This window comes from Dama dama, chromosome 19, assembly GCF_033118175.1.
Source record: "Dama dama isolate Ldn47 chromosome 19, ASM3311817v1, whole genome shotgun sequence".
In the NCBI taxonomy this organism is placed as follows: Eukaryota; Metazoa; Chordata; class Mammalia; order Artiodactyla; family Cervidae; genus Dama; species Dama dama.
This window is the reverse complement of record NC_083699.1, coordinates 68,203,090-68,230,211: the sequence shown is the minus strand read 5'-3', so window position 1 is coordinate 68,230,211 and position 27,122 is coordinate 68,203,090. Positions and strand designations below refer to the sequence as shown.

The 27,122-nt window shown below is 44.8% G+C and overlaps 1 protein-coding gene across 1 annotated transcript in view; it reads right to left on the bottom strand.

Annotated features, from left to right (window-relative positions):
* The window catches only part of KCNJ6 (potassium inwardly rectifying channel subfamily J member 6), a 315,914-nt gene extending 289,263 nt beyond the window's left edge, over positions 1-26,651 (bottom strand). Inside the window, exon 1 of the mRNA XM_061167964.1 lies at positions 26,557-26,651. The gene's annotated coding sequence lies outside the window, so the exon portion shown is untranslated. The remainder of the gene's footprint in view (positions 1-26,556) is intronic.
* Positions 26,652-27,122: the final 471 nt, after the last annotated feature.

The following is a 27,122-nucleotide window of genomic DNA, read 5'->3' as shown; positions in this document are numbered from 1 at the left end:
GTGATGGTGGTAATGGTGGTGGTGATGGTGGTGGTGGTGGTGATGGTGGTGGTGATGGTGGTGATGGTGATGGTGGTGGTGGTGGTGGTGGTGGTGATGGTGGTGGTGGTAGTGATGGTGATGGTGGTGGTGATGGTGGTGGTAATGGTGGTGGTGGTGGTGGTGGTGGTGGTGATGGTGGTGGTGATGGTGGTGGTGGTAGTGATGGTGATGGTGGTGGTGATGGTGATGGTGATGGTGGTGATGGTGGTGGTGATGGTGGTGGTGATGGTGGTGGTGATGGTGATGGTGGTAATGGTGGTGGTGGTGGTGGTGGTGATGGTGGTGGTGATGGTCGTGATGGTTATGGTGGTGGTGATGGAGATGGTGTTGGTGATGATGGTGGTGTTGGTGATGGTGGTGATGATGGTGATGGTGGTGGTGATGGTGATGTTGGTGGAGGTAGGGGTGGTGGTGATGGTGGTGGCAGGGCTGTGTGGGTTGAGGGTGGTGGTGTGTGGGATGGGGATCACATAGTGCATGGAGAGGGTGGGGATATCCATCACGTGACTCTCAAATGGTTCCAGGCAATAAGAAAAAGACAGAAGAGTTTCAGGTTGGGAGTTTAAATGCTTAACAGTTTGCAGGTACATTTTTAAAGCACCCTGATGGTTATTTTCTGTAAACTAATGGTTCTCAACCTTGCCTGCCCAGTAAAAGCATGTAGGGAGCTTTGAAAACATACCAGTGCCTCAGCTCCCTGCTGAGATTCTGACTTAATTAGTTTGGGGTGAGGAACAGATGTGGAAGTATTTTAAAATCTCTCCCTGGAGATGCTAAGGGACAGATGGGGTGTTGAACCATGGCCAGGCAAACAGAGCATCCCAGTGAGGACCAGGGAGCACCGGGGGATAATCCAGGTCAGATGGTACCACCTCCCCTGTAGGAACGAGCTTGTCAGTCTGGTCGATAGGAGAGTCAAACACTTCATTTCTTTCTTCATTTTTTAAAAAAATTGAAGTATAACTTCATTTCTTATTATAAAGTATTTTAAAAATTCAGGAATGGACACAAAATATCCATGCTCTCACTTTCAGATTTAATATTGGATATTAGTATTCTGTCATATATCTTCTGTATCTATTTTGAAAATGTGGCTCTTAAAAAATATCTGTCAAGGGCTTCCCTGGTGGCTCAGTGGTAACGAATCTGCCTGCCAACACAGGAGACACAGGTTCGATCCCTGATCTGGGAAGATCCCACGTGCCGTAGAGGGACGAAGCCCATGTGCCACAGCCCCTGAGTCGATGTGCCCTAGAGCCCATGCTTCACAGTAAGAGTAGGCCCCACCCACTGCAACTACAGAAAAGTGTGCACAGCTGTGAAGACCCAGCACAGCTAAAAATAAAGAAATGCAATTATATTTAAAAATTAAAAAAAAATATCTGTAATGCATGAATGAATTGAAACATTTGGAGTGTTTTGGGGCAAATGTACTGCAAAGGTATGTTGCTCCTTGAGGGCCCTTATACGTAATTTGCACTTTAGTAAAAGTGAGGAAAGGCTTCCCAGGTTGCGCTAGTGGTAAAGAACCTGCCTGTCAATTCAGAAGACATAAGAGATGAGGGTTTGATCCTTGGGTCGTGAAGATCCCCCAGAGGAGGGCATGGCAACCCACCCCAGTGTTCTTGCCTGGAGAATCCCATGGACAGAGGAGCCTGGTGCTGCAGTCCATGGGGTCACACAGAGTCAGACACGACTGTAGTGACTTGGCACACACACACAGAAGTGAGGAGACCGAGTAGACGAAAGGGCAGAGACTGAAAGGTGGACAAAGACAGGGAGATGAAGGGGAAAGCGGTGAGGAGGGGCCTGAGGTTCAAGATGTCTAAGGCACCCTCCAGTGCACCCACTGCTGGCCCTAGCGATGGCTGATCATGTTTTCATTAAGGAGGTGTTTTTTTTTTTTTTTTTAAAGAAGAAATTGCAATTCAGGAAAGTGAGCACTCCCAAGAATTTTTTCTTTCTGTGTCACCCATCTGGTTCCTTCCATAGCTTTACACCAAGTTCCTGGACATTCTTTTTGATCCTGTTCCCTTTTTTGCAGAAACATGTTCATTTTCTTGTTCAGAACCTCCTCGAGGACACTGCCCCCCACCCCGCCCTGTATAAGTGGTTATTTGTGTGATCTGTCCCCCATGGCCCAGGGAGGACTTTCTTTGCTCTGTTGATAATTCCCTAATTCAGAATGGCTGCCTTTGGACATTTTTTTCCAACAAGTACTACCTTGGGTTCTGGGTTATATCCCTAGGACAGCTACCAAAATTTCCCTTGTCTTTCCATTTGGAAACGTCTGTTTTAAATAAGAGTGTAAAAGATAGACTTTAATTCTAAAATACTTCAATAAATAACCTCTCCCAAGTTCCTGTAATTTCCTTTGGCAGAGAGACACTAGATGCATAACCCAGAGCCATGTCAAAAATAGACACAAACAAGCCATGCCGGCCTCCTCCTCTCTCCTTCTTCCCTCAGATCCTCTTCAGCATCATGCCCTCTGAAATCTTAAAGTGATATGTTAAATTACAGTGTAATCAAAACCCTGCCATTCTCTATCACTTTTTAACTTCAGGAAGCCTTGTAATTCTTGCTTAACCATTCAAAAACAAAACAAAAACCACAGATAAAAAGGAGATGATCTGTGAAGCTCAGTTCTAGAAGAGTATTCCTTATTCAGCCTTCCTTGATGTCATCTCATAAAGTGAACAAGGCACTTGGCAAATCAATGGAAGTTACTCAGAGCCTTGCAACATCAGTGTCACCAGGGAGCTTGCCAGAAATGCAGAATCCCAGGCTGCACCCCAGATCACTTGAATCAGAATCTGCCCCTTCATTAAGAGCCTCTGATGGTTCCCAAACACGCTGAAGTTTTAGAAACATGAACTCGTCTCACAAGATCAACACTCCCCCAGGCAATGTTAATTTAGCTGCCTAGAGAATTTGACTCACAACTTTTGAGGCCATTCTTAAATAATTTACGGAAAATAAAACAACATGTCCAACTCTTTGTGACCCCATGGACTGTAGCCACCAGGCTCCTCTGTCCACAGAATTCTCCAGGCCAGAAGACTGGAGTGGGTTGTCATGCCCTTCTCCAGGGGATCTTCCTGACCCAGGGATTGAACCCAGGTCTCCTGCATTGCAGGCAGATTCTTTACCATCTGCACCACCAGGGAATCCCAAGGATACTGGAGTGAACAGCCTATTCCTTCTCCAGGGGATCTTCCCAACCCAGGCATCAAACTGGGGTCCCCGCATTGTCGGCAGATTCTTTATCGTCTGAGCCACCAGGGAAGTCCTAAATAGCAATACACTAACCTCTTCTCCAACATTCTTTCGTTAACACTGAGGCGATGTTTCCAATGCATGTTTTTCAAAAGAACCCAGAGAATATCACTTTATTTTAAAACTGTGTTCACTGTGTCCTATTTACTTTCTAACTAAAATTATATATGTTTAAAAAGGAAGAGAAACACACACAGCTTCTGAGTCATGCCAAATCAGCTTCTTTCTGAAACCCGAGTTAACCGTCCCGGCATTTAGATATGAGGAAGAGAAGGGCTTTTCTTAAAGCTTCATGAGGCAACACAGCTTTGTCTTCAAAGATCTACAAGATCAAGAACCGCAAGTTTAGCTGCTGGAAAATGGGAAGAGCCCAGAATTAACCAGGATAGGGTGGGAAGCTGGTCATCTTAGCTCCCCTGGGACCTCTGCCCCTAGTGGAGGAGCATAACCCTCTTGAATAGAGCCAGCTTTGTTTCTGCCTGAAGACAGCATCCCTGCTTTGAAGACAGTGACTTTTGTCCCCACACGCTCTGCCCATGGCTCATCAACCTCTCTGCCCTCGACTCCTTCTCCCACCAGCTTCCCCCAGGGCTGAACTTCCACCCTCGGGAGGTCATCCTTTGGAAGTGTCTGTGGCTAACAATGCCTCTGTCTCTCCCACCTCCCCAGAACATCGCCCTTTGTTCAATGGATGCCTTCTTTAAGCGCAGGGGGAGTTGGAGGTGAGGTGGAGACCTAGGGGTGTTAGGGATTCCACTCCCAAGCCTGACAGCAGTACTCTGCTTGTTCCAGTTTCTTGTTTTGAACGATGGAAACTCAAGCTGAAGTCTTCACGTAGAATCTTGCAGTTTCTCAGGGTAAAGTCAGACCCCCCAAGAGCAGGACCATTTCCATAAGTTTGTTTTCTACATCTGTAACTCTGTTTCTGCTTTGTAGAGGAGGGTAAGGTGTGCCGAAGGACAAACTTCGAGTTTGGGACTGACGTGTACTCACTACTGCATGTAGAATAGATAACTAACGAGGACCTACTGTCTAGCACAGGGAACTCTACTACTCAATACTCTGTAATGACTTATATGGGGAAAGAATCTAAAAAAGAGTGGATATGTGTATAACTGATTCACCTTGCTATACAGCAGAAACTAACACAAATTGTCAATCAACTGTACTCCGACAAAAATTAGAATAAAAACAATAAAAGTTAAAAAAAAAAAAGGACAGGAAGAGAGTTGAAGGCGGTGTGTGGGCATTGTTGTTCAGTTGCTCAGTTGTGTCCGACTCTCTGTGACCCCATGGACTGCAGCACGCCAGGCCTCCCTGTCCATCACCGGGAGTTTGTTCAAACTCCCGGAGTTTGCTCACACTCACGTCCATTGAGTCAGTGATGCCATCCAACCATCTCATCCTCTGTTGCCCCTTTTTCTCCTGCCCTCAATCTTTTCCAGCATCAGGGTCTTTTCCAATGAGTTGGCTCTTTGCATCAGGTGGCCAAAGTATTGTGTGGGCAGGGGGTAAACAAACTCCCTGAAGCCTTGTGGGAGCACTTAGGGCTTCTCTCTGGTAAGAGCTGGTGTCTAACAGGGCAACAGATAAGCTGACAGCCTTCGGGGAGAATCAACCTGGGCTCTAGAGGCAGCAGGGACACCACGCTGCCAAGCACATCCCTGCCCAAAACAGAGGCACATGAAGACAGTGCCTGGAGTGGGGATTTGCACTTCAAAAAGGAAGAGAAGAGGGGAGCCTCTAGAGCCAGGACTGCAGGGGATTCGTCTCCTGGTCAGACTCTGGGAGGAAGGGCCAGCGGGCTGGGATGAATCACAAAGACGGCAGGGTGGGGACCCGGTTCTTGTGGAAGCCCGAGATCCTCCTGCAGGAACTCCAGCTGGAGTCTGCATCTTGCTGGTGGACAGAAGCAGTTTCTCCATGCTGGGAAGACAGTTCTGGGGAGAACGCGGTTCTCGGCACTCTGGGAAGCTGCTTTGGGTTCGAAGACCTCTTGAAGGCAGCCCTAAAAGGAGGCCTGCTCTGCTGTTCCCTGGCAGATGGCTGGGTGGGGCAAGGACACATCTCCCATCACTGGGCACCCCTCTCAAGGTGCTGCCCAGCAAGGAGACAGAACCGGTCAGTCCCAGGACCAGGTGAGGACAGTGACTTCCCAGACAGCCACCCCCACACCAGTGGAGCCATGGGGATGGGGAGAAGCCCGATCACACTGCCTGTGGCAGCAGGCATGACCGGGGCTGCCCACCTCAAACACCAGCCCAGGGCTGCCCACCTCGAACACCAGCCCAGGGCTGCCCACCTCAACCCTCCTTGGGTAGGTTTCATATACACGCTTATACCCAGAGAGAAGCCCTGAGGTGTAGATCACATGGACACGGCCTTCAGGGTGTGGTTTTAGCAGAAGTGGGGCCAGCTGGGGGTGCCAGGGAAAGGTGGATCTACAAATAGGGTCTATTATTCCTCCGAATTGCCTGTCTTGCCCACAAATTAAGTATTGCTTCTGATACTGCTTTCCAGGTGGCAGCTAGTGGTAAAGAACCCACCTGCCCAAGCAGGAGATGGGAGAGACATGAGTTTGATCCCTGGGTTTGGAAGATCCCCTGGAGAAGGGCATGGCAACCCACTCCAGTACTCTTGCCTGGAGAATTCCATGGACAGAGGAGCCTGGTGGACTATAGTCCATAGGATTGCAAAGAACTGGAACTGAAATGGCTTAGCATGCAGCCTGCACTGATATTACTGTTTACCTAAACACAAGGATCATTTTTCTATAAGCAAAGTTGTCCCTTTCCCTGTCTTGCCTGGTCTCTTGCTTTGGCTCATAGTTGCGTCTGGGACGAAAGCTAAGGTCCTGCCGGCTGTGCACTGGGTCCCCGGTGGTTTCGCCCTTCCCCCTCCTCACATCTCCTCCTCCTGGCCCCCTCATTGTGCCAGGCCCCTGTCCTTCCCCACGGCCACCTCTGATTGCCTGAGTTCATCAGGTGAGGGGACAGCCTGGCTCCTCTTGCTGGGTTCCACCAGAGGTCGGATTGCCACACCTCACCCTGCTCCGGGACAGTGATCCCATCCCCATCAGCTGTAGTTGTCCTATTCTGCTCCCCCATCAGTAGGAAAACCCTTGAGCAGTACCACAGCACCTCAGGCCCAGTGGGACCCATTCCCTGTTTGCTGAGGGAGTCACCAACAAATGAGAGTGTAGATGGAAAACCACTTCCTATGCTGGAGCTCACGAGAGGGTTTAAGGGAGCATTCCTACTATTGTCATATAATAAACCTTGAATACTGTTCATGGACAGCTGAGCATCGAAGAATTGATGCTTTTGAACTGTGGTGTTGGAGAAGACTCTTGAGAGTCCCTTGGACTGCAAGGAGATCCAACTAGTCCATCCTAAAGGAAATCAGTCCTGACTGTTCGTTGGAAGGACTGATGCTGAAGCTGAAACTCCAATACTTTGGCCACCTAATGTGAAGAGCTGACTCATTTGAAAAGACCCTGATGCTGGGAAAGATTGAAGGCGAGAAGAGAAGGGGACGACAGAGGATGAGATGGCTGGATGGAATCACCGACTCAAAGGACATGAGTTTGAGTAAACTCTGGGAGTTGGTGATGGACACGGAGGCCTGGCGTGCTGCAGTCCCTGGGGTCACAAAGGGCTGGACATGACTGAGCGACTGAACTGAACTGAACTGAACTGAACCTTGAATGCTGGGCTGTGTACACTTGCTGTTGTGGCTTCTTCACCCAGGCTGCCCTTTAAAAATCCCTTGGGAAGCTCTGAAGACATACCCGTGTGTTGGGGAGGGGGCGCCACAAATCTGTTAAATCTGTATGGCCGGGGCGTCCAAGCTGGTCCAGAGCATTGTTTGTCTGAGTAACTCAGCTGCTGATTTGAGCCTGGCATCTGTGGTTCTGTTGTTTTTCCTAGAATGGTCATCATGCTGGCTCCAGAGTCTTTACTGGTCGTGGAAGATTCCACTCTGTATCGGCCACTGCAAAGTGCCTTTTGAGGATGGTTCCCAGTGGATTTCATTTCCTTTAAAATTTTGAAAATGTTGATAATGTACTATCCGTAAGTCCTTGGTGTCTCAGACAGTAAAGAATCCACCTTCAATGCAGGAGACCCGGGTTCAATCCCTGGGGTCAAGAAGATCCTCTGGAGAAGGAAATGGTGACCCACTCCAGTATTCTTGCCTGGAGAATCCCATGGATAGAGGAGCCTGGTGGGCTATAGTTTAGTGACTGAGCCACTAACACTAACATAATGAAACTATTAATAGTTTGTGAGCTCAGAGGACAAAACTCAGAGGCCATTGTAGTTGACTCTGGCCAAATGGGTTGGGAAGATCCCCTGGAGAAGGGAACGGCTACCCACTCCAGTATTCTGGCCTGGAGAATTCCGTGGAATGTATAGTCCGTGGGGCTGCAAAGAGTAGGCCACGACTGAGTGACTCTCACTTTCACTGGCCAAGTAGACGATGAATGCTATTATTAAAAACTACCCTTGGCCAGAACTACCCTTCTCGCTTTCTCTATCCCACTCTTTCTCCCTCTCTCCATATCACCCTCTTCTCTCCACATCCCTCAAGTCTAAAAATTGTAAAATAGTTTTAAGAAGGTAATATACTCCCACAGTTTTGCTGAATCTCTTAAAGTCTCTTCTAAAGGACCCGTTTAGGACATTCCTGGCCAGTGTGAATGTGGATGAAGAGTGGATCTCAGATGTTGAAACAGCAGAGGAGGGGAAGAGTTCAAGGTCAGATGCCTGGAATCCTGACTCTGATTACAAATCCTGGTGATCACCCACCCACTTGAACTTGGGTTTGGTTCTACCAGTGGGTCAACAGGGTGTGCCATTCCTTACTGGGTTCTTATGAGGATCAGTTGGCTTAATGATCAGGATATAATCTCTGAAAACTTGTATCCATCATCTGAGTTCCATCCCAGCAAAGTTTTTGCCCAATGTCTATATGATTTCCTTCTTTATAAATGGCCTGGTCTTGTGGTTGAGTGGCTCAAGTGGGCACAGTTTCTGGCAGCTGAGAAAAACCTGTTCCAACTCTTTTAATGTTCTTGCAGCCAGTGAGATTGCTTACGTGGGCAGTGGATCAGTGGATTGGAGCCCTGGTAGGTAGACTTTCTGTAGCCTGTAAACAGCCTTTCTGGAGGGCAATTTGGTAAAATGTTGTAAGAGCTTTAAAAACCACTGACCCTTTTACCCAGCAATTACATATATAATACTTCTGTGTACAAAGATGCTTATAATAGTGGCGGTGACAACACAGGAAGGGAAACAAATGTCCAAAATAAAGACAAAATAAATGCCCAGTAAATACGTTTTGGAGTTACTTACAATGCAGTCGTCACAATGATTCTCCATATTTATTCAACGATATTGAGTACCTATCACTCTCATATTGTGAACTGTGTTTGCAATGCTAGGGATGGGTCAATGCAATGGTTAATTTTATGGGTCCACTTGACTGCACCACGAGATGACAAGATTAAAGGCTATTTCCAGGTGTGTCTTGGGGGGCGTTGTTTTGGGATGAGATTAACGTTTGAATTGGTGGACTCAGTAAGGTAGATTTTCCAACCCCTCTCTTGTGTCAGACATCATCTAGCCCACTGCAGGCCTGAATAGAACAAAAGGTGGGGAAAGAAGGGTTTACCCCTGTTTTTCTTGTCTCACTGCTTGACCTGGAACATATCATCCCATTGTATCCTGTCTTCAGACTGAGATGCACATTATGAGCTCCCTTGATTCTCAGGCAAGTACAGATCATGTTCAAGAAGTAGCCGGGGAGGGCAGTTTATCAGCAAGGGGGTTAAAGTCCCACCGCAGAAGAGAGTGAGGCCAAAGACATCTATGACCCACCTCCAGGTACTGACTCAGAAAGAAGCTGATGATGTATCAATATTATCAGGAGAGAAAAGTATGCAACAGAATGGTGTATACTAAAAACAGTGATCCAGTTTTAGTTACAAACATAAATAAACTCATCTATTTACTGTATGTGCTATTTCCTTCTCTCGGCTCTCTCTCTCCTCCCTTCCTTCCTGCACGCTGCCCTTCTGATTTCCTTTATCCAAAAAATGTATTTGAATCTTTACATTTTCCTCCCCTGAATGTAGTTTACTGGTACAATGAATAAGTGAGAAACATCCAGGTAAAACAAACTGACTGCCTTTTATCGTCTTTAGTCAAGCTATCTGAGCACAGGCTTTGTTAATCTAAAAATTTATGTAGTTTTCTGAATTAGCTGTAAACATTCCTGGCTTTGTAGAAATGTTAAAATAATTGGAGAACTAAAATTGGCCAGTTACTTCAAAGGTAAGTGTTATCTCAGAGCAAGAAAAGGTTGATTTCCAGAAATCTAGTCACACCCAAGATACAATTTCTCTACATTTCTATTGGTAGAAATTTCACCAGGATGGATCCAAACAGTGCCACTTGCATGGAAACCATACATAAAATATTGTTCTATAAGTTACAAGGTTATTTAGGTATAAATGTGGAGACTCTCTTCCCTGGTGGCTCGGAAGGTAAAGAATCTGCCTGCAATTCGGGAGAACCAGATTTGATCCTGGATCAGGAAGATCCCTTGGAGAAGGGAATGGTAACTCACTCCGTATTCTTGCCTGGAGAATCCTATGGACAGAGGAGCCTGGTGGGCTATAGTTCATGGGGTTGCAAAGAATCAGACATGACTGAGTAACTAACACTTTCACTTTCTCCAGCTTCATACATAAGCTTCTGTACATTTTGATACTGACTTGTACCAACGTGTATGGATGTGAGAGTTGGACTATAAAGAAAGCTGAGCACTGAAGATTTGATGCTTTTGAACTGTAGTGTTGGAGAAGACTCTTGAGAGTCCCTTGGACTGCAAGGAGATCCAATCAGTACATCCTAAAGGAGATCAATCCTGGGTGTTCATTAGAAGGACTGATGTTGAAGTTGAAGTTCCAATATTTTGGCCACTTGATGCGAACAGCTGAATCATTTGAAAAGACCCTGATGCTGGGAAAGACTGAAGGCAGGAGGAGAAGGGGACGACACAGGACGAGATGGTTGGATGGTATCACCGACTCAATGGACATGAGCTTGAATAAACTCTGGGAGTTGGTGATGGACACGGAGGCCTGGTGTGCTGCAATTCATGGGGTCGCCAAGAGTCAGACAGGACTGAGCGACTGAACTGAACTGAACTGTATCAACAAGATTCAATATTAAAATTTGCTGTAAGGTTTTGATGGTTGAAAATGCTTGAGGAATGAGGTGGTTTTGTTTAAGTGAATTATTTGGATTATCTATTCCACCTAGGAGTAAAGAGAATTTAAACCTAGGAGTCCTAGGATTTCAAATTCAGTTGTTAGACATTGTTCTAACCCATGTGCTCACTTCCCTGTGTTTGAGTGTGCTAGGCTGGGCACAGCTCAGCCTTTGATGCTGTGGGTGCCCATGGTGTATTTGGGGCATTATTCTACACATGTCAAAGAGTAAATAGGTGAAACTTATTTCACCATTAGAGGCTCCAAGGAGCATCTGCATCCTGAACATCTTCCCTTGGCATTTTTAAAAAATGTAAAATCATTAAACTGCACATTATAATTTTCCATATCCTTTTAGAAGCAGGGGATAGGAAAAATAGCTCACTAATTTATTGAGTTTATTTCCCTGAATCATCCCTACTCTATAGCTGGGAAATCTGATAGAGAAAGAAGTTCAATAACTCATCTAACAAGGCTCAGTATCCGTCAAAACTCAATCTACAAACCGCATGACTCAACATTAATGCCAATCTCTTAGGCTTCTTGAGAGGAAATATGTTATGCTTAATAGTATGAGGGCTTAGGCCAGCATAGATATGTCGGAAACCAATGACCTGGAAATGACTGAGCTTAGATTTTTATATGACTGAGAAAAGTGAGAATGTTACTCACTTGGTCCCATCTGAAACCCACACTAATCCCTTTCCTTGTTCATTCACCTGTGTGTGCACGGCAGCCAAAATAGATGTATTTGCTTGATCAAGATACTAAGAGTAGAAGACACTCATTCTCTCTTATGTCTCCCCTCTGGCCTCCATCTACAAAATATGAGTGTTTTATTTCTTGTTCAGGTGGCCTTTACTGAACTTTTGGAGATGGCTACAATTGACTACCTGGGATGATACAGTCTGTATTCATCTTCCAAAGAGAGCTCTCTTTAAATAGTTTCAACAGCTTCAAATATTTCTATGGACTTCCCAAATGGCTCAGGGGTAAAGAACCAGCCTGCCAATGTAAGAGCTGCAGGAGAAGCAGGTTCAATCCCTGAGTTGGGGAGATCCCCTGGAGTAGGAAACAGCAACCCACTCTGGTATTCTTGCCTGAAAAATCCCATGGACAGAGGAGTCTGGTGGGCTACCGTCCATGGGGTTGCAAAGAATTAGACACAAGTGAGCATGCATGCACTGAATATTTCTATTGGAATTGGAAAGCTTTAGGCATCATAGAAATATTATTGAAATACCACATATTGAATGACTCTTCCGTGACATGCTTAGGGAGAAACACAGAGGGAGTGCAGTGATGTCTAAGTTTAGCTCTTGTTGACAAAGAAGGTTTGAGCCTAGCAGAGCAGTAGAGCAGACAGGTATGTATCAGCCCAGGACGTGGCTGCATGACAAAGCCCATGGGATGGTCTTCATAGAATAGTGGCCACAGAAAGACGCCCATGGCTAGAGAAGCAGGCTCAATCGTGACCACACAACTTTGAATTTCAGTGGCATTTTCCAATGTAATCGACATCTCATATTTAGGGATCTGGACTCTGAACTCAAGAAGTCACCTCGTTTATCACTTTGATTTGCTGAGACGACAGCACATAAATTACCATCCTTTCCTTTTAAAGCATTTGTAGGCTGTCAGAACATCTTGTCCAGGCCCATTTTCTTCCTCTTTATTGGAAACCATGGCCCATTCCCCCTCCCACGGTCTCAGATTCCTTCTCTTGTGCTCAGGGCTTCAAGGTCCTAGTTGATAGATTTCCTTTCTTTGCCAACTGAACGGGAGTTCTCTTGTCTTTTCGCATGCAATTGGACATTGGTGAAATCTCGGGGATATTGTAAGGGCAAAGAGTGATCCATTTTGTAGTTAGAATCTGAGGCACAGGTGACTCAACCAGTTCCTTGATGTCTGGAACTGGGACTCTTGAGAGTCCCTTGGACTGCAAGGAGATCCAACCAGTCAACCCTAAAGGAAATCAACCCTGAACATTCATTGGAAGGACTGATGCTGAAGCTGAAACTCCAACACTTTGGCCACCTGATGCAAAGAACTGACTCATTTGAAAAGACCCTGATGCTGGGAAAGATTGAAGGCAGGAGGAGAAGAGGATGACAGAGGATGAGATGGTTGGATGGCATCACTAACTCAATGGACATGAGTTTGAGTAAACTTCAGGAGATAAAGGAGGACAGGGAAGCCTGGTGTGCTGAAGTCCATGGGGGTGCAAAGTGTCAGACATGACTTAGGAACTGAACAACAACAACAGAGGTTTATTTGAAAATGATTGACAGATTGTGATTAAATTCCCCTCTTCCAGACTAGTTTTGTGTGTTACTACAATGTCATTTTTTCTTGACTAGTGGTTCTAAAATCCAGGATTTACATACTTTATGGGAGGGCCATTGTGGGCTTCCCTGGTAGCTCGGACTATAAAGCATCTGCCTACAATGTGGGAGACTCAGGTTCGATCCCTGGGTCTGGAAGATCCCCTGGAGAAGGAAATGGCAACCCACTCCAGTATCCATGCCTGAATCCCATGGACCGAGGAGCCTGGTGGGCAAAGAGTCGGACACGACTGAGTGACTTCTCTTCACTTCATTTCACTTGGTATTGTTTGGGAGATTAGATGATTATTTACAACCAGGAATTTTCAGGGGATTTATTCCTTCTGATCTGTGAATTCCAGATAATCACCATCATTACCAAGTGCCCAACATAACCTTTTTTGTTCTCCCCATGACAGCCAAACCTCACAAAAGATTCAGCATGGCTAATTTAAAATACACTCCACTACTGCACACGACAGGAATGAAGAATCAAGGTTCTTGTATCCACAGTGTAGATGGAAGGAACTATTTCTCTGAAAAATAAAATTGGTTGAAATAAACATATTGTTGTTCACTATTTTTACCATTTTGAGGTCTTGTAAAAATGATCTTTACTCTTTTTACAGTGGTAGATCTCATCTATACCTGGCCTTGTGCTAAAGGGGGCCAAGCCACTGAGGTTATTCCCGAAGGAAGGTGGGTCCATACAAAGCCCAATTTATGTTTACTCTTTGGTGACAGCTTAGTGTGAGGTCTGTTAGTGACAGGCTATTGAGCGGCAACCCATCTAAAACACCATGTTTCCTGGGGGCTCCGTTCATGCTGTTCAGAGCCAGACTAAATCCCCAGGGATTTCCATTAGGCCTTCAGTGAGTTCTACTCCAAGGGCAGTGAAAACCGTGGGACTCCAACATACATGACAAGGAATGACTATGAGACGAATATCAAGCAATGCTGTTTTTGCAAATGAGAAAGGAGTCAAAGGAGTTTGTTCTTCTCTCTGCTCTGTATCACAAAATAGCAAGGCCCTGTTACTGGCAAGATTAACAAATCCCCCATATGTAACCGTGGGCATCCTTGTCCTCACGATGCCTCAGGAATGACAAATTCCCAAAGACACATTTTGGAACGCTGCAGCCCAGTGTTTGCATGTGAAGGTGATGACAACCACGGAACTGCAGCTCTAAGCTCAGTTCTAGGGCAGCCCTCCCTCTGCTTCCTTCCCAGTCGTGTTATTTATCCACTGGAACGAGCTTGACACTCCACACCTGGACTACGGCCACATGCAATCCCTCTTGCTCATGGAGTACGCAATGCTGGAGCTTTCTTTGGACTGAAGCCATCACCAGCCTGGTCTCTCCACTCATGAGTGATCTAATTTCAGCACCACTGATGGCGCTCAAATGGGACCATTTCTCTGTTGGGAGTTTATAATTCTGAGTAAAGACGCGAGGTCTTCTTCCCTATCAGTGTCTGGCTGTTTTCAGTATTTCTTCTCAAGTTTGCCGTGCCCAAGGCTGACAGACAAAAATGACAAAGTAAAATCTGTATCCTCCCCTCTGCCTCCCAACCAATGCCACTCCTTGAGATCTAAGACTCAAGGTCCATGCAAGATGCCTGGTCTCTGTTTTCTCTATGGTGTGGTCCGCCATAACCCTGCCTGCCCAAACCTCACTGCCCATACTCTCTGCATGCAGACTGATTTCTCATTTGAAAAGCCTTTCCTTTCCTGTTTCCCCATCAAAATCCCACTTCTTCAAAGATTCCTTTACCTTTCACCATATTCTTGGATGTTTCCTCTTGCTACCAGCCTTGGTTAACCTCCCCTTTCTTTACTCAAAGCCTAGCACTCTCTTGTTTAAAGCTATGCTTCTTTGTCTTGTATACATTCTTGGTTCATTGATGATACTGTTTTTGTAAAGTCTAGTGCCTGCGAGGGCTGAAATGGGGATGTTTTTCCTTTTTCTTCCCTTGTCTTCTTTCCAGGTGATAAATGGTATATTTCCGGCCATATCAGTTAAACAAAGGATGTCACCATTATCCAACCGGAGCCAGTGACCCCTGAAGAAACTCAGGGCTGAAAAGTCCCTGCCATCTAAGAGCCATCAGCCTGAGGCCACTCCCTAGGGTGAGCCCCGAGGAAGCTCAGGATGTGAACACACAGCATACTGGCCCCAGGTAGGTGAGGTGCATATCAAAGAAATGGTTTCAGTGAGTCCAGACTCTTGCATCTTCCCATACATAGAAAAGCGCCAAGTTCCTTAACTTGGGGTACCTGGTTTTGTTTAATCAACAATCATTTTTTAATGCTCCAACTACTTGCCCTTTGTTGTCAAGCTCCTATCCATCCTAGTTCCTGCCCTCGCCTCCTTGGAGCAACTTCTCAGGGCTTTCTGAAACACTGCCTCCCAGGCTGCAGTCCTCATTTTGCCCCAAATAAAATTTAACTCTTAACTCTGATACTGTGCAAATTTTTTCAACACACAGTAAATACTCTTAACGCTCTGTTGACTGACTGGTTCACGTCACCATGATAATCCAGGGGGGCAGCTATTAAAGATCAGTGTCTGGAAATACACAGATGGTCAAGAGAGGTTTTAAACAAAAGTGAATGTCATAGAACTATAATTATTCTCCCCTCGGTTGCACAAAGGTTTGCCATGATAAGCCGGCTATTCAATTTTTTGTACTGTGGCTTTTCTCCAGAGTACACCATTTTAATTTCTTGATAGCGTCTTTTATTTAAAGGATAATAGATGAGACTATTAATTTAATGTAAGAACTAAAAACCTTCTGGATGGATTATCTGGAATTCCAAAAGACTAAGCAGTTTATTTATATAAAGAGAGCGATAGAGAAGCCCTTGCTTTCTGCCCATAATCTTCTCCACTTAGTGTGGATGATGCGTATTTTATCTGTTGGAACAAAAGTCTTTTGTCGTTGTCTCTTCCCCCAGGGCACTGAGGCCATGCAGAGGAAAATAAGGACAGGCATTCCGTCTACAGTTGTGACGTTACACAGTTATCGGGTGAGCACCCGCATGGAGGTCTTCACTACGGGAAGAAGCTTACAAGAGTGTCAGTGTTTGAGAAGAACCTAAGCCAGTCGTTCTTAACATCAGTATGTGTTTGACTTCCTGGAGGAGATAGGCAATGGTTTGCTCCATCCCTGGTTTCTGATTTAGTGGGTCTGGGGTGGGCTTGAGAATTAGCATTTGCAACCAGTTGCCCTGGTGATAGCATTGCTTCCGGTTCCTGGGACACAGTTTGGGAACCGCTGACCTAAGCTGACTTCTGCGAGCTCCGATGCTTCCTTCTGCCCACAGAGATCCACCTGGGGCCAGAAAGGAGCCAGGACAGGAGCTCAGCTGCTGATGAGAAAGAGGGCTGCCTAACGCAGTCTCCTCAATGGAGAAATTCCTTTGTGACAGCATATCTGTAACAGATGCACTTCACTTGCTTCTCTTTGCATCCTCTCTCCTTATATGTTTCACTGCGATGGGCCTGCTCACCCCAAGAGGGTGAATATATATTTAGGGTATTCACTGGTGAGTCTTCAAGATACAGCCTAAAAGGAAGGGCTCCATTCCTTCTTTGCTATTATTGAAACTGGATTCCTTAAGAGTAGGGATTTTATATTATTCACACCATGTTTTGCACAAAAGAAATGTCTGTAAATCTGAATCTTACTCTGGCTGATGTCATTGGGGTCCCGACACTGCAAAGAACTTGGGGCTTTTTACAAATAAGAAGGTTTAGGGTGATGTGTGTGTGTGTGTGCTCAGTTGTGTCTGACTCTTTGGGGCCCCACGGACTGTAGCCCACCAGGCTTGTCTGTCCATAGAATTTTCCAGGCAAACATATAGGAGTGGGTTACCATTTCCTCCTCCAGGGCATCTTTCAAACCCAGGGATCGAACCCATGTCTCTTGCGTCTCCTGCATCGGCAGGTGGATTCTTTACCATTAGGGCCACCTGGGAAGCCCCCAGAGTGCCATGAGATACCTCCAAAGAGGTATTTCATGTCCTACCTGTTGATTGCAGATAGAGAGGTACTGACAACATCAATCAGATGGATAAGTCTTTTCCTTGAGTGATGAGTCCCATAGATACAGCCTATCATGTGGTCCCTACATTCCAGGCCTGCTCTCACTGACCACACATTTTGTGTATGGACTGAAATGTCATTTTGGAGAAATACGACTCCTTTCTCTCTTAGAGAAATGATGGGTTCCCCACAAAACGATGACCTCATAGAATGACCATCATAGCCCACTCTATGGACCTCATAGAGGTCCAGTCTGATCTGTAGACCGAAACTGTAGGTCATCACTGGGATCCATGGAAACTGTAGGTCATCACATGGGACCTGGAAGCTCTTTGCATTGGTAGAGAATTCAAAACACAGGCAGCATGTCAACCGCATTTCTTAACTCCTCCCTCCTTTGTGCCTTCCAGAGATGGGGAATTCAGAGCTGCGCAAATGGAGAGAATAGATTATATCGGCCCTGCCTAGCTCTGACTATAGAACATTCTTTCTTATACTGAATGGAAATATGTCACTTTGTAACTTCTACCACTAGGTCCTACTTGTATCTGTAGAGGCCAGCAGAGCAACTCCAATTTCTCCTTCATCTTCAAATATCAAGATACCTTAAAATGACCCTCTTGCCCTTCACTCAAGAATTCTTTAGGAGAAACACCCACAATTCCTTCATCTGTTTCTTACTTTACACAGTTTAGACTTATCTACCATCCTAATTGCACCCTTCTGTAAGCCACTGAGTCAGGTTATATCCCTTCTAGGTTGAAATGATAGGAGCTGGTGGAACAGCAGAACCCTATGGTAATTGGCTCCTACCAGCCCCAAGTTTTCAGCCTGCCTTTTGGTCTGGTAAAACAAACTTTGGCAAAAAAAAAAAAAAAAAGTTTAATCAGGAAAATGAGAATACAGAGAAACAAAGGAAGACACTCAAAGGAGGTCAAATAATTATAGTTTAGTCTTTGAGCATAGTCAAAGGCCTTTAGTTCCTTCTCAAGGGCCACAGATAATATTCTGAGCCATATCCTGTAAGCTGTCATAGGACCTAGTGGTAGCTGTCTACCTGTGAGACCCCCACCAGGTGGATAAGTTAACTACATGATGACCAGACGTAGCCGTGACATAGGCTGCCGTAAGAAATGGCCTCAAAAAGTGGAAAAAAACCGACCCTGGGACTGAAGGTTAACTGTACATAAAACAATCAAGACAATGCTGGTCAGACCACCCCGATGATCAATTTCAAGATGATGGTTAGAGCTGACTGTCAATTTCAAAATGACTTCTGCATGTAGCCCCCTCCCTCTGTCTACAAACGCTCTTGCCCACTGTCAATGAAGGGGGAGTCAGCCTTCGGACAGAAGTCTGCCTCCCCCGCCAGTTGCCGGCATCCAAAATAAGACCAACTTTCCTTTCCACTTTCCTGACCTCTTCATTGGCTTTTGAGCAGTGAGCAGCCAGACCCTACTTTTGGTAACAGTGGTAGTGAAATAATGCCTCTTTTCAAGGATACTCAATTCATTAAATACAAGTTCCGCTGTGAGATGTTATTCATTTTGCAATGGTAAGATATTTACAGTGTTCAAGAGTTCTCCAATCCAGTGTAACTGCCCCATAGAAGGATGAATAGGGTGTTCACTGTTTCAGATTGGCAACCTTGGCCCTGCCTGAATGGACCAGGGCTTTGGCCCTTTGGCTGGAGAAACGGAATGATATAAAAGAGCTGGAAGCATTATGGATCACCACCACGTTGCTTTCTCACGCATCTCCTTCTGACATTTCTCTTTTTTAAATGTATGAAAAAGTGAAAGTGTTAGTGGCTCAGTTGTGTCCAGCTCTTTGCAACCCCATGAACTATAGCCCGCCAGGCTCCTCTTCATGGAATTCAGGCAAGAATACTGGAGTGGGTAGCCATTCCCTTCTCCAGGGGATCTTCCTGACCCAGGGATCAAACCCAGGTGTCCTGCATTATAGGCAGATTCCTTATCATCTGAGTCATCAGGGAAGCCCCTTCTAAATGTATATGTAGCATTAAAGCCAATCTCTTCCTTCTGGGTACAAGGTATAGTTTTTAGATTCCCAAGGTACGTTCTATGCTTGAGGCAGGCAGGAGTTCTCTAAGACTACTTACAAATTACATGGTCTATTTTCAGAAGAACACTGACTATTGCTGGATTAATTCAACCTAAACTCAGAGCATGTATCTAACCTTGTAGATGTTTATGTGATTCAAAACACAATGCAAATCGCTAGTCAACAGCAAGTAGCAGATATTGGAAGACAGCATCTAATTCTTCAGCTTTCTGAGACACAACGTGGGTGTCACTGTCAGGATTGGAAACTTGCTTCCAAGCATATCTTGTGAAGATGGCTCTTCTTTGTGTCTCCTTTAATGGTTTGGCTACCAGAAGGCAAACAGTATGGGTTTGCATCTCTTTTGTAAGCAACAAATACGCCTACTCCTGACATCGTGCATGCTCAGTCACTTCAATCATGCCCAACCCTTTTCAACTCTGTGGACTGTAGCCCACCAAGGCTCCTCTGTCCATGGGATTTCCCAGGCGGGAATACTGGAGTGGGTTGCCATGCCCTCCTCCAGGGGATCTTCTCGACCCAGGGATCGAACCTGGTGTCGCGTATGTTTTCCACCTTGGCAGGCAGGTTCTTTACCACTGGGGCCACCTGGGAAGCCCCTAAAGTCAAAAGATCCCAACTAAAATCATGTTGATGTATGGCAAAAACCACCACAATATAGTAAAGTAACTATAAATTAACTAAGAAAATACACCACTTAAGAAAGATTCAGGGGCTCAACAAAACACTATTTTCAACCAGGGATCTTTTCACCACTGGGACAAATCATCTGCTCTGCTCCACTCTATTCCTGACCCATAGTAACTGTATTTCTTTGATATCAGACATTTATATCACAGTAATCAAATCTGCATGCTTAATATTGGGTATATATGTCAAAGACTCAAATTGTTCACCCTACCAGTTTGCCTTCCTCCTGGGCATAGAGCTAAACTACTGTCTCCAGCTACCCTTGCAGTTAGGTGTGGTGACAGAATATGGCAAGACTGAAAGAATTACTTCCAGACTTGTACCACTGAAAATCTTCTGCATAATCATCTATCCCTCCCTTTCCCTATCTGCCAACTGCATATGAAACACTCAGGAGATCATGGAAGTCAGGTGTTAAAGATAAATAAAGTGTCCATACCTGTGGGTGCTGGTATGGCCTCTGCCAATTAGATTCACACGGATGAAAAATAATTTTCTATTTCGCTAAGCAGCTATGTGATTTAGGGATTTTCCCATTGCAGCAGCTATCTAATTAATAGAGTCCACATAACCTCATTGAGGATGGAATTTAATGACACATTGTAACAAGTAAATAATAGCATCTACTACCTATATAGTGACTACTTTGTTCTGGACATTGTGCTAAGAACTTCACTATCACATTCATCCTCATAACATCTCTGAAGTAGATACTATTATTACTTCCACTTTAGGCAAACCAAGAGCTTGAAGTAGAGCAGGGTCACTCAGTTACCACCACAGATTATATCACTGTCACCAGTTATCACTGCCTTCTCTGTAAGAAGGTGATACATCTCCACCTGTTGCTATGTGACTTGTAGTACCTCCCCATGGGAGTAATATACATCTCCATGTCATTGACCATTGGCATCGGCATGGCACGTGGCTTGTTTTTGGTCAACGGAATGTGAGTGGATAACTTGTGTCATATCTGGGCAGGACTTTTAAGAGCCATTGCCTAATGTGGCATTCTCCTTTCTTTCTGACACTGGAATGGAAAGTTCCAGATCAGACGGGTCCTTTAGCCGGGATCCCAGAATGAAGAAGACCTGAGGGGCAGGGTCACACCTGACCAGCAAAGGCATATAATTTGGGGGAGAAACAAACTTTGTTTTGTTAAGTCACTGGGAGGTTGGAATGGTTGCTATTGCATTAAACCTAGTAAAAGCTGACAGATAAATCTAGAACTTGATGCAAATGCAGTTAGTTAGATACCAGAGTCTGTGTTCTTCACCACCAAACAACACCTCTCAGGCATACTGTCACATGTGCACACATTCCTGTTGGATGATATGATGCAAATTTACAGCATCATTAAAAAAAAAAGTTATGTTCTCATTCTGGGTAAGAATGCCTGTAAGTTTAAAGAGAAAACGGACACAGCACAAGGATTAAAACTTAACTTGCAGATGTCTCTCTCACAACGCATATAAAATGTTCAGTTTCAGTCCCTCTCCCAACCTTGTTGGGAAAAAAAAAATGTTGGCACGGATGCGGATCTTATTGATTCATTTGCTGATTCACTTTGTAAGGTTTTCACACTGGTGACCACATCTCTGTGACTGGGAGTTTGGCAGTGAATAGTATCTGAAAGAGCTACCAGTTCTGTATGGTCCCTGGTCCTAAGTGCAGGCATCAAGAGGAACTAAGAAATGATAGACTGAAGAGGTTACCGGGATTAATCTGACCTGGATTCATCTGTGAAAACATGAATTAAACAGCCATTTCATTAAAAATTGGGGTTAACTTCATACACTGTAAGTAGGAAAGCTGATTGATGGTCTTAATGCGTCTGGAAAAAAGAGATTTGAATGGTTGTTTGAACATTGTGCAAGGAGAAAAGTCAGCCTCTGGGGTTTTGTTTAAATAACTATTCAATTCAGTAATAAATAAATAATTGGGCATCTACAGTTGATTAGCAGGTATGGTTAGATCAAAGCTGTAGTTTAGGGAATACTGAATATTCTTTTTAAGATAACATTGTCTTTCTTTGTTGGAAGGAAATAATGTTGTATTATTAATTAGTGCCAGTAAAATGTTATCAAGTGTGGGTGTATTATAGTCCTTTGTCAGAGGAGAGTCAGAATACCATTCGGGCACTAACTACAGTTATCATGATCTCTTCTTTCTATAGGGTTCTGATTATTTCTAGGACAAATTATTTTAAATATATTTTAAAAATGTATTTTATCCCAAATTATTTCATGCTATTTTCCTACCTCTTTAAATACTTAAGTACAATGAAGGGAAAATAATCTGAATTCAACAGAAGTGTCTCCATAATTTTTCAACTTTACCAATTCCCTTTTGATTAATACTACTGAATTTAATAATTTTACAAAAATCTGTGTGAACCAATTCTCTCTTGGTACTTAAATGACAATTATTGAAAATAAAAGAAAGAATGAATGCCATCTTAGTAAGCCAAATCCAAATTTGTTGAACTTAAACATCTCTGTTCCATCAACCTTAAAATTCTGTTGCAATGAACTTAAAAAAAACCACCTTGCTTTGAAAAGTACCACCACTTTAAATCTGGTAATAAATAATTAAATAAATAAATAACTGCCTTCTCTCCGAGCTCCCTTCCTTCCCCCTGTTCTGATTCTCTCTGGTCCATTTCCCTTATTAACCAATATATTATTTATGTATCATTTGGTTAAGGAATAGCTAGTGATAAAAAGAAAAGCTTTATCTTGCCTACCTGCTCATTTTGAAAAAGAGGGCTTATCTTGTTTTCAAGAAAATTCATTTTATCAACATTATTAAACCCTTGAAGAAAGTAAAATTTTCTATCTGTGAATGGAGTTAAGCTTCCATAAGGCTGTATTTACTTTCTCAAGAAAAAAATGAAGTATAGTATTGATGTACACTGTTGTGTTAGTTTCAGGTATATAGGAAGGTGATTAAGTTCTGTATATATTATACATATACATACATATGAATATATATGTATATTCTTTTTTTCAGATTCTTTTCCACTATAGGTTATTACAAGATACTGAATGTAGTTCCCTGTGCTATACAGTAGGTCTCTGTTGTTTATCTATTTTATATTAATATAAATATTTCTTAATTCCAAACTCCTAATTTATCCCTCTCTCCCCTCTTATCTTTACTGATTTTTAAATTCCAATGAATTTCTTTTTGCTTATTAAACAGTTATTCTCATGTTTTATTTTCTCTTTTATCCTGTAAACTAAGGGTAATTTGTGAGAATAGGGAAGCGTATGAGAGTGAATGGAAGCAATACTATATACTCAAAGGAAACAGCCAGTGCTGGTCCTGCATATTAAACAAACACCTGGGTCATGCAAGTGAATATATTACACTGATGTTCAGGAAATACCATGGTGAGGTATCAAAATTATATCAAAAAATTACAAAACAGCTCCAAGGGCGCATGAATAGACTTAAGTTGCTCTTCTTAACAAATCCTACTTGAAATGGGTAAATCAATTATTTGGGATATGCCACTGACTGCCATCAGGGCATCATGACACTTTGCTTAGCAATTAACCATCCAAGAAGAAAGCAAACCACAGTCTGGTAAATAAGCACTGAATACATGAACATGGAATCTACCACAACTAAGGATGATTGAACAGTTTCACTTAGATCATTTACGTTTCTGCCTTTTTTTAAAAAAGAAATTAATGAGAGAAATTCAACTTTACTAATAATTTATATTCTTATCTGACTTTATCATCATAAGGAACATCCACTTTCTTTCTGCTGGTGGGATCAGATGAAGCAAAGGCAGAGTAAGCTGCCTTGTTCCAGTCCCAATAATACTCCATGCATCACCTCTTTCTACTTTAGGTAGCAATGCTTTTATACATTTAACTATAGATAAACTAGTCAATATCCACCAGGAATGAAATGTAAGTGCAGTGTAACATCTCACCCTTTGCCCAGATTTGGAACAGACTGCTTTCATTTTCACTAGCAATCACGAGAAAATAAAAAAGATTGGAAAGTATAAACACACTGCTTTATCCAAGTCATGAGTGCTCTGCATGCCTCATCTTTGGAAAGCAATGAAATGCCCAGCAAGGAAAACCAGGATACATCTTGCTTACCTTTGTAAACAACAATCCAGAACTGGCTCAAGACCACACACGTATAAAAACACCCTCAAAAGAGAATGACATCCAAGTGAACTGCAGATTCTTTACTAGCATTTCCATCCAGTTGCCAAACCTTGACTGGGCACTGCAATTGAAACTGTGCCTTGTAGCACCTGAATGCCCCCCTTTAAAAGCTTGCTATTCAAAATGGTACTGCCACTTTACTATTTTTCCTTATCAGTATCAGTCTGGGGGAAGGTAGTTTGAGGACCTGGTACCAAAATTGAGGAGAGGAGGGCAGAGACCAGTCTTGCCTAAGGTGAACACAGAACGGTGAGAGGAACTTACCCGTTTCCCTTGTATGAATGCGCAAATGGAAATGGAATGATAATAATCGTCCCCTCTGGCACAATTTCTTCCTCGCTTCTATTAAGAGAAGTGACTCCTCCTGTTTGCTATGCCTGCAACCTTAGAGATGTAGTTGCTCTGCTCACATGCTGACTTGAAGTTAGACACTGGGTCTCATCTCACAGACGCACCCAGATTCCCTTTCCTGATGCTCACCAGCTCTGCTGAGAAGTCTAGCGGTCTGGACTAAGAACACACTATTTCTCCACCCTCCTGGGTCTCAGGACTCCTAGACGGCAGTTGGTTGGCTGGTATCTCCCTGGCCATAGTGCTCCCTTTCTGCCCTCTACGCCCGACAAAAAAGTTGAGAGAGAGAGAGAGAAAGGGAGGGAGGGTGAGGGATGAATGAACGCTTTTGAAGCAAAAGGGGCTCGGCTGAAACTAGGCAACTCTCATCAGGGACTGATCCGTGGCTTGCGCGAGCGCGAGTGTGTGCGAGTGTATGTGTGTGTCCCTTTCCTCCCCCGAGGGTGGGATTTCCCCCATTCTCAGCTCAGCTCGGATCCTCTGCTGTTTCAATGTTCTCTGCATGGCTATTCTGATGCACTGCCATGCGTGAAATGGATGATTTGCAAGCTCCTCTGTCCCACGCAATTCCGTGGATAATCATATATCCAGATTCTGCACGGGCAAGGGAAGCGGTCCTTAATGGAGAGGGATTGACTTCCCACGACCGAAAGGAACGAAGAGTGTTCGTTGTGGAAGCGGGTCAGATGGTGGGAAGCCGGCCGCCTGGGCTCTGGCCTTGGTGCTGAATGCGAAACTCGCTGCCCAACCGGTTCAGCGTCCCCGGATCAACTTTGGGAGATTTGATGGGGCCCGGCTAGTTCTAGACATCCCCTCGCAGGCTGCCGGCTAGGAGCTGGGCAAAGCCCATGCCCTGGGACCCTCCGCAGGACACTTGGCTGCCTTATTTCTTTGCTCGGATCTGGGAAAGTTTTGTCCAACGTTTATTTGTAACCGGAGTCACTTTCCCCCTCCCACCTGGGTCGCCATGGAGACTTGAGCTCTTTCTCTCTTTTTTTTCTCCAGGCAAAATGGGCGAAGCTTAGTTAGCTCAGCCCTGACTATAGCAAGCCCCTTCTTTTTAAGCAGCTCCTGGGCATCCCTCTCCTCCATTTTCCAGCAGAAGAAAGGTAGGCAGGGAATGGTGCTGGCTGAAATGTGGCATTGTACCCGGTTCTGTGGGGGCTCCTTGTGACCAGCAGACTTTGGATAAAAGCAGTCAGTAGACATGCTAACCGAATGATAAATCTCCAACTCCTGCACATGGGAGTTTCACCCGCCCCCCCCTTCCTCTTTGGGGAGTGGAGGCAGGATTCTTCAGAAAATTCTGGTATTTTGTTTCTACACTAATCTCACCCCATTACTGTGGCTGTGTTTGTCAAGCTATGTTTCCTCTCTAAGAGCCTCTCCATATTGAACCTGGTACAAGAGATGTACCTGTGGATTGACTCAAAGGTTTTATTGGGTTTGGGGAATACTAATGTTATTTCTGTTAAAAACTCATTCAAGCTCAATGTCTTGATGCAAATGAACATATACCCAGGAGGAAGCAAGCCAGAGGATTCACCCAATCCCCTAAATGCAGTAAACATCTCATTTTATCATTTAGAGGTTTTTTGTTGTTGGTGGTGATTTTTCCCCTCTTATAATTACAAAACAATTCAGCTTACTTCTGGGGACAGCGTCCTATCACTGTTGTTAGTTATTATATCATGACTGGTTATACTGATCGAGGACATTGGGAGTTATTGTTTCCCCTTCTCGGTTTCTTTCTTCCCACCCCTCACTTTTTTCTTTCCCTCCTTCTCATGTTTCTCTCTCCGTCTCTCTCCTCCTCTCCTCTAGGCAAAGAACAAGGATACAGCTTTCCACAAAGACGATGGGCTTCTCCCAACTGTGAATGACTACACAGCAAGCCACCCCTGCCAGTCCGTCCCTGCGTTTCATCTTTGCCAACGAATGTTGAAATGATGTCTGTAATCACTGACGGGGTTTCTCCGAGCCCTGAGCATGCAGACCCCTCCTCTCCCCACCCCCCCCCCCCCGCCCCCCTTGAGAGTTTTCAGTCGCTAATGAGAACCGTATGAAACAGATTTCCCTTCTGTTATGTAACCTGCTTCTCTCTCGCCTGTCCCTTGATTTGGGCATACCCCGTTTCTCATCAGAGTGGAGATGCATGCAGCGGCGGAAGCTGGGGAGGGGGAAGTGGGGACCAGAGGGCACGAAACCTCTTGCCCAGGTCGAAGCCAGCTTCTCGCCTGCCAGCAACTCAGCGCACCGCTTACCTTGCTGCGGACCGGGTGGCTTCATTCAATCAAGATCCTCTCTCCTGGAGCGGAGCAAGCTTTAATAATTCACTTACACGATGGAGAGCGAGGGGAGAAAAAAAAAAAAAAAAAAAGACAAGAAAAAAAAAACAAAACCCACATAAAAAGAACAAAACCGGGGTTTTCAGATGGTCAAATCTCACATCGGCCCCGGGAGGCGGTTAGGAGACTCCATTCTCCTCGCGGCGCAGCCAGCTCCGGGTCTAGCTTCCAGGTTCCCGCGGGTCCCCACCCCTCCGCCCGCCCAGCCTCTCCGGCCAGGTGCGGCCGGCCGTCTTGGAAGTGGCTCCCTCTGGCCGCGAGCGGAGAGCCGGGCTGGGCGCCGGGGGTGCCAAGCGAGGGGCGGAGGGGTGTGCGATCGAGCAGGGGCGGGGGAGGGGGGGCGGAGACCGGGTGGAGAGAGGGAAGGGGGGGAAAGGCGAGAGTGGCGGAAAGGAAAAAAAAAAAAAAAAATCCCTGGCTAGGAGAAAAGTGCTGGACCACGCAGGGAGACGTCATGAAAGCCGCAGATTCGAAGAATGGTC